The 14,280-nt window shown below is 38.3% G+C and overlaps 1 pseudogene; it reads right to left on the reverse strand.

The window, feature by feature from the left end:
- Positions 1-1,375: 1,375 nt before the first annotated feature.
- LOC135703784 (uncharacterized) lies at positions 1,376-5,493 on the reverse strand (annotated as a pseudogene).
- Between the last annotated feature and the right edge of the window lie 8,787 nt (positions 5,494-14,280).

Raw genomic sequence — 14,280 nt, forward strand, 5'->3', positions numbered from 1 at the left:
CTTAGGCCTGAGATTCGCAATGGTTGAAAACCCAACTTGTACTTCACTATTTAATTCTTTGAATCGGTTGTAGGACTCCTGTAAAGTGGTCGTCGTTAACCTTTTTTGAACTAACTGCACAACAAACAATTGCCTATATTGAAGAAATTACTTCTTGACGATTTTATTCAGCTGCATGCTTAATAATACTTGTACTATTTTTAATTATAACATCTGTTCAGGCTTTGTTCCCACAAATCTGCAGAATTTATTCAACCACAAAATCGAAATATTTGGTGTTGAATAAGGTATGTCGAGAAGCTTTTATTCTACTTACAAGTTGTAACAGAGCTTATTCGATCAAATTTTTGATTATTCAGTGTATATTAGACTTCATTACTTCCTTCCTTAAACAGTGATGGTATAAAGGTGTATTATATAGACGCTTGATTCTCATGTGAAATAGTGTTTAATTAGACGCCATTATACATTTATTAAACGATTATACAACTATGGGATAATTAATCCGAAAATAAGAACGGCCAGAGCAAGGTTGTTCTCGTTAGTGATTCTTGTGTCATTATTTCTGTCAAAACACGCATCCACCCACCACACATATACTAGAAAATTTATTACATACATACATACACACAATGTCGTTAGATGGGATTCGAACCATGACCTTCCGATCACCAGCCGCTTGCCTTGCCATCTGAGCTATCCTAGAATACATCATAAATATGCGTAGCTAAATAAGCAATAACAGCTTGAATCTGAATACCTATCAGCACTCCCAGCCGTAACTCTAGCTTATTCAAGTCATTCATAGTTGTTTTACATGAGATAAATGTTACCTCTCCATCTCTCTAATTTCGATGGAAAGGATGCTGAGCTATTCTTTTCGATAGATTGATGAATTGGTTGTTGTGAGCGATTTAAATTAATTAGGCGTAGAAAATAAATAAAAATGGATTGAGGTTGGGATCGAACTCGCGACCTTCTACTTGGCAAGCAGAAACGGTAACCACTATGCTACCAATTTAGTTTTGTTGTTAGTCGAATTAAAGCGTCAATGTATGTGCAAATTACACTTATTCAGTATGTTATTAGATCAAACTTCTGGTGTTGAATCAGGAAGACAGTCATCGTTTGTATAGCTTTTAATAAGTATAATTATCAAATCAGAGCAAACAGCGGAATAATGGCGCATCTATCGACTTCAACGAGGTTTTTTCAGCACATAATTTGACAACCCGTTTTATTCAGCAGTGTACACTGTTATAAAGCAGTTATTCAATATATATGCTTATTTGTGACTCTGAATTGTTTGTTGGGTAGGCTCTGTGGATCTCATTCGACAGTTGACTTACATCCTAATTTATTTGCTTCAGTCGGATCAGTTATGATGATTCAGGAACCGCCGGACAATACTACAGGTTCCAAGAATCACTGTTCAGTTATCTTTATAGTTCCTACTCTTCAAGGGAACTTATAAGGGTACGAGGAACAATTCCGGTCGCCGAGATTACTACCGAAACTATACGCACATCCTCCAGGTGCCACATCTGCTTCAACTCCTCCGCCAAATCGTGGTGAGGGTTACCCGCTTCATCCTTTTTCTCGTAAACCACAATGTCAGGGCGAATGGCACGAATGTGGACATCCGTAATGATCACGCGATCCCAGTACAGTTTTATGCAACTAGTTTCCAGTACCGGGTCTGGCAGGTACTTGTAGTAGGCTACGTACTGGTTAACCAAGTTGTGCTTCAGTGCAAGTTGATGGTGCACAATCTTAGCGACATCGTTGTTACGATACGCGAGATACGCTACTTCTGCCAACGCTTGGCAACCAGCAACAACATGTTCGATCGTCATTGTACTTTCTACACCGGTCTTCTACTTCTCCGTGCAATATGAACCTACGGTAGTTCTTCGTCGCAATAATCCGATCCTGGATGGCTACCATGAAACCTTCAGTCTCTGAGAAGAGTTCACCTCGCACCAGCCACGTATTCGACGCCCCTTTGTCGACATGCGCTTGTTCCAACTGATGGGGATGCGTCCCATGCAGCTCCTTCAACTTCCACGATGTGACTTTATCTTCGACAGTTTTTAGGTCGCAATTCAACTGGTAGTCTTCCTGCGCCAGATGCAGGGTGCTGAACCCGTGGTCTGCCTCACAAACAGCACGGTAGACTGGCTTTCTATGAAGTAGCTTCGCAACTGCTGAATCTGGGCAGCAAAAAGCGCTTGGATATCAGTGATGCCTCTTCTTCCTTCATTACGTGGCAAGGTGACTCTCTCGACGGCCGACTTCGGGTGATGCATGCGATGCTTAGTGAACGCCACTCGTACTGTTCGTTCTATCGCCTCCAAGTCTGTTTTGGTCCACTTGATCACCCCAAAGCTGTAGGTCAACAGGGGCACGGCAAACGTGTTTATCGTCTGTTTATCGTTGCCGGCCGACAGGAACGACCTCAGAACACGATTGATTCGATACAAGAACTTGTAGGTTTTGCCTTTAACCATATTCCGAATCTCCTCCTGTTTGTTGATGCGGAAACTGCCAGTATCCACTACTTGACCCCGACGGATATTGACTGTTCGACATTTATCGACTCCAAACTCCATCAGAATGTCATTACTGGACACCGTTACAAGCTGCAAGAGACGGTGCAGCTTCTCCACTGTTTCCGCAAACAGCTTCAAGTCATCCATGTAGAAGGTGTGGGTAACATTTGTGCTTCTTCCTCCACTTTTAAAATGGTAGCCATAGTTGCATTGATTGAGTGCTCTGCTGAGGGGGTTCATCGCAAGGCAGAACCATAGTGGACTAAAGGTATCGCCTTGGAAAATCCCCCTTCTTATGCTGATAGTTCTGGACCGTAACACCACTGCTCCGTCAGTAACGTGGAGAGATGTGCTCCACATTCCCATTGCGTACTGCATAAGCCTGATGACTCCACCGTCTACCTTGTACAACTGCAATACCTTGGGGGGTTTTCTAGTACCATATTGAAGCATTCCGTCATCCGCCCATGGATTGAGGTGAAGTTATGGTGCAGCCCAATTCCTGGTATACCGGGTAGCCTCCCGAATATCCTGAGCGGTTACAATACTTACTTACAATTCCATTACTCCTATCCTCTTCCTCTATAGTTGGATTTGTTGTTACGGATGTGGTTATAGAACTCCCTTTCGTTAGTGTTGAACATTCGATTTTCCTTCTTCCGCTTCGAACTTTCTCCATAACGTCGCATCTGTCGCATTAGCAAGAGCACTTAACCGCTGTACATGGGTGTCGAGCACCTCAGTAATGTCGGCTTCAATGAGGTCATGGAGCTCTGCGGGCTTGACAATTTCAGCATCGTGACGAACTAGCCTCGATGGCGGTTTCCCCTCTTGTACTGTGTCAACCGACCAATCTTTGCGATGATTCAGCCCTCCAGGTGTCGCATCCATGCGGGTTTTTGTGCGTTGGGACGTGTACGACTTTCGCCGTTTCCTTGCGGGTACGTCCGCAATCCCAACGTTTTTACCACGGCCATAGCTGCACAGTACACTATGAACTGCAGGTCCTCAAGGTTCTAAACGGCTTCCAAGTGCTGTGGCAAATTATCCTCGTTGAGAATGCTTACTGCACTCGTTAGTCGGTAGGAATACTGCAGTTTTGGTATCCTGTGCCGGGACATGGGGTCCGTCCCTTGGAACTGTGTAGCCGCTGCGTCAATTCGGGAAGTTTTTTTTTTTTTAAATATCTTTATTAAGGAGACTTTCTGGGCTGGTTCGTCTCCGGAACTCGGGAAGTTAACTCATCCCGTAGTTGCTGTCGTTGCTGGTCTACTACTTGTCCAGGAGCGGTTGGCTCCTCCGTTGACGTGTTTACCACTGCAATCGACTCACGTTTCTCACTTGCAAGTGATGCATCCAGCCCAACAGAACTCCTTCTCAACGTATCGCTCGATCCATTCCCTCCCCTCCATAGTTCCCTCCGCACTTCCAGCTTGATGCACTCTACCTCGGCCGGTGCGAGCAAGTTGTGTGACATGACTGCTCGTTGCATAGTATACAACTTGTTCCGGTCAAGCTGGTTGGAAAATCGAGGGAACCGCTTATTGAACATATCCAGCATCCTTGATCTGCCGGACATATCCGTCTCCAACCTCGTGCAAACGTAGTAGCAGCGCATCACGTACTGGTTCATCTCCCGTTATCCTGTTCATCTCATATAACTATTGAGTGAAGCATTTTGTTGTCTTCTAGAATAATTCTTAATTTGTTTAGTACCGTAAACAGGGGGTAAATTGATTACTGGGTGAAATTGATCGAACAAACTGCTGAAAATATTTTTTTTTTGAAAATTTAATATGACAAGGTGATTCAAATGCCCGTTTTATCAAAATTTCTCATTAAGCATGTTTTATTATTACTCATAATTCTACATTAATATTAGTTTATTTTTTGTTCTCACATATATAGTTAAAAAAAAACATTTTTTTCAAATATATGAATCATATATTTGACCTGTAATCACATCAACTAACATTTTGTAGACATACTCTAAGCCACAGTGATAATAAAATAACTGTATAAACTTTTGGAACAAGTCTCAACAATTAATAAAAAAAAATTTTTGATTAATTTCACGCACAGCAGTATTTTAGTATTTTCAAATTTCTGAACAATAATTATTCAAACTAAATCGTACGTAAATAATTTTAAAAATCAAGCTACTAGGTTTTGTTACCTGTGCACTAGTACTGAAATGAAAATAAACTACCGTGGACCCCCTGTAATCTGAACCACATTTCATACATATTAGCGGGATTTATTTTTAATTTGGATTTCTAGTAATCACATCAGTATCAGAAATGCATATTTCTGGTAGCCTTATTTGCTGTTTTGTTGTTCGGCTTGCAGATTAGCGGGGTTCAAACAAAAAAGTGTGCAGAAAAAAATGGTCAGATAACTGAGCGTCCATGGTACAAGCTAAGAGGAAGAGAAGACAACTGACTTCTTATCTAATATTATCTAATCTAATCTAACACCAACACAGCCTGTTCATGTAAGCATCCTGGAAAATGATAGATATACCTCCATCCTTTTTCTTATCTATTTGGTATATTTTGTACATCACAGATGCGCAAAATATATCAAAACGGCCTGGCCTACTGTGCAGCATTTAAGGGGCAAGGTGATTCAGAAATATCGGGCCTGTTGTTATAAATGATTGGTCGTTGGGAGCATCTAATCTAAAATAGTTAAATTATGCTCCATTTTCCTCGAGTGGTTGGGACATGAGCACTAGCTCTTATCTTAGCCCTGTATGGCTTAAGGCCCAAGCGCAATGACAGTGGAAGCGGAACGGCAGCGGCAGCGGAAAAGCCCGATCTGAGTAAGCGTATTTATCGGATTGAAAGCTAGTTAGTATCAAATTGACTTCAGTTAGACATCTTGATGTCATTTGTGACAACTGTCAAACTTTCCGTTTCCGTTCCGCTTCGGCCCACATTGCGTTTGGGTCTTTATGGTTACAGCGCCATTACTCGCTTTCTGAAAAGAAAAAAAAAAAAAATGGAATAAAAGGCCGTAGGAAAAAAGAAAAGGAGGAAGGAACCCTAGTTCTATATTCGCTTGTGTAAAAACTGAACAAAACGGGTCTCTTATCAATCTACAGGGAAAGTTCGCCAGAACTCACAATGACTCTCGAACTTTTCCTTTTGTGTGCTTCATAAAGCCTCGCAAAATTTACCAACGCTGAACACGAACAGGTGAGAGATACATTTCAGTAGAGAGCAATAGAACGAAAATGTATTATAAATTTAAAAAGCATTTAAATGAAAATAAAGGGAAGATCTCAGCAAGTGTCATTAATTTTGTACTCTTACTGTCCTGCTGCACTACTGGCACTTCCAAGACTTTTCCGCGTTATTGTGAAACTAGTTCAAAAATTCTTCAGGCAATCATGATCACAAAATGGAACTTTAAGGTACAAAACATCAAACGTCTAAAACCAGAAAAAGCACTAGGACGATTCTCTTGCCGAATGAGCCAATTGGCAAATCTATGTTGGAACTTGGCCATACCCACTCGTTCCCAACCTTTGACAATAGCGCACTCGACATTGGATTTCTCATCTAAGACAAAGTTGTAGAAACCGAAACAGATGAATATATAAACAGGAACGATCTCACCAAATGAACGATGGTTTGTCGGTGAAGCAAAAACATGGAAGACTGTTGCATCTCCTAGTTCTACCTCAATACTTCAAACCACTCTATCGGATCTTCAAAGAAAAGAGAAGACAACTGGCTTCTTACTCTTTTAGCTCTATCTCTATCTATTTCTATATCCATTAGACCAGTTCATTTTAACAGAAATGTTCGGAATGCAACGGGTCAACCAAGGTTACTGTTTGTCATGTTAATTTGAACTTCTGTGGAAATTTTCAGCAAAATCGGTGATGATTTAGAGGTGCTTCAAGTTAATTTTATGTTTTTAAGGTAACTTACGGCTTATAACATTTGTATCTCGAGACTGAAACAACAAAAACTGCTGTAACAACTTTCATTGCAAAGCTTAGTGTGTTATCTACCAACTTTGTCGCTAAAGGTTGACTATTCAAAGTGGTTTTATTGAAGTTTGACTTAGTTTCATGCTCGAAGATATCTTAAAAAGTGAAGAATTTTAAAGTATTTGTTCTACGAACTTTCCACCCATATGATATAAAAATGTGTAGTCTACGGCATATTGTTTCTCATACTGTTCTATAAATTTCGTCCATGCATAGTTTTCGTGTAGATTTCATAAATTGAGAGTTAAAAAGCAGAAAAGAGGCCGCTAAAATTCATAAGACTACAGAGCCAATAAAAGTTTCAGTTAGATTGACGGAACATAGTTGCATTGCTTTTCAACGACGACCGATGACTGTTTCATTGATAGATGACTTTTTTAGAAATATGAATCCTCAGTAGACGTGTTTTTTTTTTTATCAAAGACGAGTAAACTCGAGCCATCCAAAATGTTCGATATTTTATAAATTGCTGTTATGGCTTCATGACTTCATTAGCGAGATTTTCAATAAAAGTTTTGTTTGGATTTTTCCATTTTTTGAATGTTAAACAAAGTTGTACTTTTTTGCAGGATAAAGCAAATCGCTATACCTTCATTTTATGTCTTTACGTCCGTTTTTATATTTTTAGCACTATCTTTAAGGGGGTGTATCTTTCAGGTTAGCAGGTATTAGCAGCTAATCTCAACGTAATTTCGTTCACCAACTTAAACCCTTACTGTTACATATACAATTGATATGGATGCCTATTAAATTTCAAATAAAGTATCTCAATGTTTTGTTATGTAAAGACTGGAACGCGCAAAAATTGGTCGACAAAAAAAAGAAAGTTTTTTCAGTCAAAATTCATATCACAAAAATCAGTAGTTCAATTCATATATTTAATGGAAAAAATGTTCGTTTATTATTTATTAGTTTTTTTTTTAGATTCTGTATGACCAAGGCCCAATACCGTTCGATAGGGCGGAGTTCTGGGCTGTTGGGAGGGTTGTGGTCTTTGGGTACCACAACCATGTTGTTCGCATTGTACCACTCGATTGCCTTTTTCCCAATAGTGGCAGCTCGCCAAGTCCGGCCAAAACAGCACAGGTCTATTATGTTGCTTAATAATGGTAGCAACCGCTTTTCCAGGCACTCCTGGCCGTAGATCTCTTGATTGATGGTTCCCATAGTAATAAAAATGCCGCTTTTTAGACCACACGTGCATATGGCCTGCCCGATGAGATATTTTTTTCGGGAACTTCGATAGTTTGATGGTTTTGAAAATTTCAGCCACCTTCCTTTTTCCTGATGCGGTATAAAACTTCTACTGCTTGAAATCCGCCTTCACATAAATTTCGTCGTCCATGACGACACAGTCGAACCAACAATCAATACGAAACTAACGATTTTAAATTGGCTCACTGCTTGACTAGCCTATTGGTCCCAAGCAAACGATTAACGTAACCCATTCCAGTCGAAATTCTAGTACTACACAATATTTGTTTTGATTCGCTATGAAAGTTTGACAGATAAAATGAGGGGTTAGTGGATTTTTCTATGTTTCGAGGGGTAAATCGATTAGCTTGGGACCGAAGAGAGTACCAGAGCTGAGCCAAAAAGTTGAGCATGTTTCTTCGGGACCTTTTAGTCTTAGAGTTACCTCTATGGTCGAACTTTGTGAGCAGATTCGTATACAGCTATCGGGATCGCTGCGACGTGTTTTGCTTGTAATCTCCGTTCGCCACCTTCACCTTCTTAATCGTCGACAACCCGGTTCGTTTCTTGGCCTACTGCACAGTAGTATGGGTGAGCTTGTCAGCGACGTCACGGATGGAGAGGTTAGGATTCCAATTATATTTCACCGCCACCTTCTTCGTCGTCGCTGCCACGTTCGGATTACGATTGCCACCGCTTCCAGGCTTCCTGGTGGTCGTCAGACGCTCCCCGAACACTTTTAAAACATTTGTTACGGTCGATTTGGCCACATCCAGGAATTTTGCCAACTTGGCGTGTGAGAACGAAGGATTCTCTTGCTGCGTGAGCAAAATTTTGACACGCTGTTCCTCTTGCTTGGACGTCATTTTGAAAACTGGAGAGCAAACGGTGAAAACTCATCATAGCAACCATTGTACACTCAACTTGCAGCATTTCAGGTTTTTTTTATGCATTTTCAACAGAAATACACCAATTTTTGCGCGTTCCAGACTTTATGGGTGTTTTCATGACCATCCTCCAAGTATGTATTAAGGTGGGTCACCTGTATAACCCCCTGTTCCCCACTACTCTTTCAATGCGCATTGTGCTTTCGAACAACTGTTCAAAATTTGAACAAATTTGTTTATAATTTTTATTTGCGGGGAATTTAAAATTTTGTATGATTCGCATAATTGTTCACTAGGGGCAATGAACCAAGTTTTTGCTGGAATTCATCCATTTTGACCCACGCCTAATTTTTCAATATGGCTTATGCGATATTTTCCAATAAATTATAGCACAAAAACGGCTAATCTAATCGAAATGACGTTTTGAGACAAAGTTGTAGCAAACAGGATTTCCTTTTCTGAAAAAAATATGGATTTTATTGAAAATATTTAAATGTAGACAATTAACATCAGTTTTTCACATAACATAATTTTTATAATACGTAATCGTTCATTTAGCAAAATCTGATTTCACGGATTCTGCAACCCTAAATTAAGTAGAAATAGTATTTTCATCAAACACAGCACCAGAATAAATGCTGATTCTGATAGGATGTTTAGGAACAGTCAAAAGTTGAATATTTCCACAAAATTGTGCATTTAGAGTGGTAGTTTCAAAAGTGCTATTTAAAATTAGGTAGAAATACTAAACAAATTATCTAACAAAAATATCATGAAAAATGGATTATCGAGAAACGAAAATTTAGCGGTATAGTGATCAACTTTACCTCGTGTTACGGTACTTATCTCTTTTCCCATGTTTATTTAGAGTTTTTAAAAACATATTTTGGGGTTCTGTGATGCCTCGGAAAAATCATACCGTTTTGAACATCTCCACGGATCGTCAGCTGGTTCGTTATCATCCTGATAGCACTGAATCACATTGGATATGTAACGCTACACCTATCGCTCACAGCGATAGCCGACTATTTCTTTCTGATAATGCTTCTTCTTTCGCTATCATAATGCATCGAAACTGAACATTGCATTGTTTTTTTTCTTCTCTTCCCCCATATGGAACGGTATTGGTGCTGACGGTTTGGATGCATAATATCTCCACATATATCATAATCCGTTTCAAAACGGCTCCCCGATGTGTCTAGCTATGCCTTCTGTTACTCCGTAAAAAATAATTCAGTCAACATTTGGATAGGTTCGTTCAACTGTTTGTCGGTGAACTATACTTGAATTTACGCGCTCACTTGCATACCTTATTGTCCTCAATTTCCTTGCATTATGTTGGGGCGCACGCCGCCGAACCGTGCGTCGTGGTGAAGGTGGTACCAATGAACAAGTTTTTCAAATTTCCGTCATGTTTTGGATGGTATTGGCGCTGTAACCTACTGCTGCTGCCGCCCATCGTCGACGAACTGGCTGGCTGGCGGGCAGCAGAAACGGTTTATGTTACGTCGTTAGGTTTAGTTCCTTGTGTTTTCTGAGTGATTGTTTGTATTGTTGAATCGTTATAAGTCATTACTTTTGACGGAATTGTAGCGGAGTACTTTGTTTCATAGGCTGTTATACTTAAAGTCATCATTATTTTAGGAGTCATTTAATTTTCTGCGACAGATCGCATCGAATTCCAACTTCTCCCTTACTTTGCTATCACAAACGATTTTAACCCTATAGTAATCAACGGTATCACAATGAGAGCCAGTTTTTTTTTTATCCGAGCCGTATTAAATATGCTTCCTGCTAATTATGCTCGTACAAATGATGTAATCGAGTTAATGTGAGAAAACATGCCTCACAATTCAAATGTATGTTTCTAAGATAACATCTATGTGAGCACTTGCGCACTCGGCGTCGGTGTTTCTTCCCAGACATTACCATTCATCAATCTACCTTTCACTGTGGCTCGTTATCATGGTTTGGCATGTTCGGAATCTAGAGCAAAGAAAAGCCATGCTAAATTATACCCCATATGAAGGTTTACGGCAGCTAGGTTTACAGCTGTAATCGGTGTCTTTATCAGTAACTCAAAAACTACGCTTGTTGTTGTGGGTGGTTTAAAGGAATTGAAAGTTATGTTTCGATGATTTAAGTTTTACGGCATGAATTGACAGTCGAAATATTAATGTTTTCGAGCAACGTTCACGGCAATATAAATGTTTAGAATTTCCATGATAAATAACAGTGGAAATGCTAAAAAACACAAAGCTGAGGGTTAGTGCAAAGTTCGAGTTGAGATATGAATTACAAAATTAATGTTTATACTTAAAATGACTCCTGAATCCTGATTCATTTGCCTTTTCATAAGTACCGTAATCCGGGGGCAAATTGATCACCGGTGTGAAATTTATCACTATGGGTTGCGTTTTTAGTTGGACCGAAGAAAATGTTCAGTAATAGATATTAAGATAAATCTTGATTGCATTTCATTGTGAGACTCCAATGATTGGTTTGACAAGTTTTTCATGACAAAAAAGTTTATTTATTTTATATGTACAGTCAACAGGTGAAAACAACCCCAATGACTAACTTAAATCAAGTAACATATAAATGAAACATCAAACAGATCGTGCATTCCATAATGAGTCCTAAATCTAGCTATGTATATTGAGAAACGTATGGGAACGAACGAATGGCACGTCTGCGGATGTTCATGTTAGTAAGTCGCTAACAAAACAAGCTTTGGCTACATCTTTTTTTTATAATGCGTTTGTTTTTCTAGGCTCATTTACTGTAGCTTTGCGGAGCCGAGCTACATCTTTCTTAACGTTGAGTGAATCAAGATGAATCAACCTGCTACAATCAGCATAGTTACTTATATGATAGGGGAAATGGATGCAATGTCGGCCTAAATGGCTCTAATTTGGGCCCATAGATGAATTCAACAATCGACTAAATTTCCAATAGCGACCAAAAATATCCATTAATACCGTCCCAATGACGCGTTCATCTAGATAAAATTGATAAATAGCAGATTTTTAACGATGGGCATAATCTTAGATCCATAAGCCAACATTAGAGCAATTTCCTCTATATGACGCTTATTTTATGTGCATCATTTAGAACAGAAATTTACACTACTTTTTCGAACGGTGTAAGGTTGCAATGATTGTTGTCATTAACTTGAAAACGGTATTTTTCATTAAACAAAGTGTCGATGAATCTGAGCTATTAAAAATATATAATATATATGGTAAAATGTTTTCAAGACTAGTGTAATCTTTGAGCAAATATTCCTTTTTCGTCGATTTTTCCTTTTAATTCTACTACTTTTGTATCACTTTCACTAATTCACTATCACTAGTTCACTTTCACTATCACTTTGAACTATAACAGATGCGTATTTCGTTTACTACTTGCAAACTTCTTCAGTGTCTAGTCATAGAGTTAAAGATAAAGCATTGCTTCTATTCCTTATAAACGTGTATAGGTAGTGTGAATAAATGTGTGTTGTGTTTTCAGGTATGGTGTTTGTCATTAGGGATGTTATATATAGGACGCATTTCGCGCCAAATCGTATTCGGAGCTGGCAGCTCCCTCTCAGATTTCAATGAAACTTTTTGGATGTGTGGACCTTGACTAAATATGCCACTAGTTTTTCCAAAATTTATCTAGACTAACATTTGAGAAGGGCCAAACTTTTTCTGCCGATTTTTTTTCAAAAAAATATTATGGAAAAATGACAACTCCTACAAAAATGTGTTGTATGGATGACTTTTAGGAAATTGACCAAATTATCGAAAAAAAAAAATACTGGAAAAAATTTAATTTGTGACCTACACTGAAAATTAAAAATCGATTTTTAAAATTTAAAGTCGATTTAAAAAAAAATGGCTATGTTTGATTTGGAAGAAACTTTGCCTCAAGATAGGTAATTATGTTTACTACCAACCGTCCATGCATAGCGAGATGGGCACTATTAAGGAAAAAAAGTTTTTCTTACAAAAACTTTTTCATGTCTGAACTGAATTTTGTTTTTTGATTTGCCATTTTTACACAAAACTAAACCAGTGAAGCTCAAAATCATCTCAGAATCCAATGAAGCTCAATTTGCGATTCAATTTTGTCTAATCAGCACTTAAGTTCACTTTGATTAATCGAGAATTTCATATGAAAAGGGCTCATGATGCATTTCTCGCCAAATCGTATTTGGAATTGGCAGCACCCTCTCAGAGTTCAATAAAACTATTTGGATATGTAGACCTTGTCAAAAAATATCATTCCCTTATTCTGTTGTCTACTGCTGATGCAAAATTTGATAATATGTGAGAGAAAAAAGGCAAGATTTTTCATATATCATTTATTTATATATTTTCAATGTTTTAAACCTATTTTCATACGTGCTATTTTTTTTTACTTTTTCCAATCAAGTTAAATATGTTTGGTTCATCTTCTGAATTAGAATACCTTTTTGCCGCTACTTTGTCACCAGTTATAGGCACAAAACTGTGGAATTTCTGTGTGCCAGATATTGTCTTTGTGCTGTTATATAGTTCTTCGAGTTCTTCTGACATTTCGATGTACTGTTCAGTGGATATGTACTCGAAACGTAGTTTTGTGATATTTTTATCTGTTTGCCCAGTTATATAATTCTCGTGGAGCTGTTATGGTGTTTCCATAATCTCGAGCAAGACTAGCTCTCTTTGCCATTCACTTGAGAGTGCCACGTTGTGACCTTCCATGTGACCTTCTGAAAGCAAAATTGACAAATTTTATATGTCTTATACAAACTTTACCACCTCTTCTTGTATCTAACAAATAAAAATTGTCATTATATGTAGTATCCAATTGTTTCATAATAACGAAAAATAGCATTTTAGCTGTAATGAGCTATTGCAAGCCTGTCATTGGGTTCTGAGATGATTTTGAGCTTCACTGGTTTAGTTTTGTGTAAAAATGGTACGTTAAAAAAAACAGTTCAAACATGAAAATGTTTTTGTAAGAAAAACTTCTTTTCCTTAAAAGTGCCGCCCATCTCGCGATGTATGGACGGATGGTAGTAAACATAATTACCTATCTTGAGGCAAAGTTTCATCCAAATCAAACATGGCCATTTTTTTAAATCGACTTTAAATTTAAAAAATCGACTTTTTCAGTGTAGGTCTCACATGAAATTTTTTTCAGTGTTTTTTTTCGATAATTTGGTCAACTTCCTAAAAGTCATCCATACAACATATTTTTGTAGGAATTGTCATTTTTTTGAAAAAAATCGGCAGAAAAAGTTTGGCCCTTCTCAAATATTAGTCTAGATAAATTTTGGAAAAACTGAGTATGCAAAAGTGCTTATTTAGTCAAAGTCTACACATCCAGAAAATATTATTGAAATCTGAGAGGGTGCTGCCAGCTTCCATTCGATTTGGCGCGAAATGCGTCTAATATGTTGAACAATAATATGGGTCATAACAAATAAATAAATTTGCGGGTCATGTGTATTAAATCGTGGGAAATTCATGCCTTAAGGGGGTATTCCCGATCTTTTTTTTTCAAAAAATCAAATTTTTTTTTTCACGTTTTTTTGTACTTTAGACTATATACTTTCATCCCCCCAAGCCGTTTTCCGATCAGCGAATTCGGTGTCCAGGCATAGCTGACT

Source organism: Ochlerotatus camptorhynchus, unplaced genomic scaffold, assembly GCF_037179485.1.
Source record: "Ochlerotatus camptorhynchus isolate MF236.1 unplaced genomic scaffold, CSIRO-AGI_Acam_v1.1 ptg000222l, whole genome shotgun sequence".
Taxonomy (NCBI): domain Eukaryota; kingdom Metazoa; phylum Arthropoda; class Insecta; order Diptera; family Culicidae; genus Ochlerotatus; species Ochlerotatus camptorhynchus.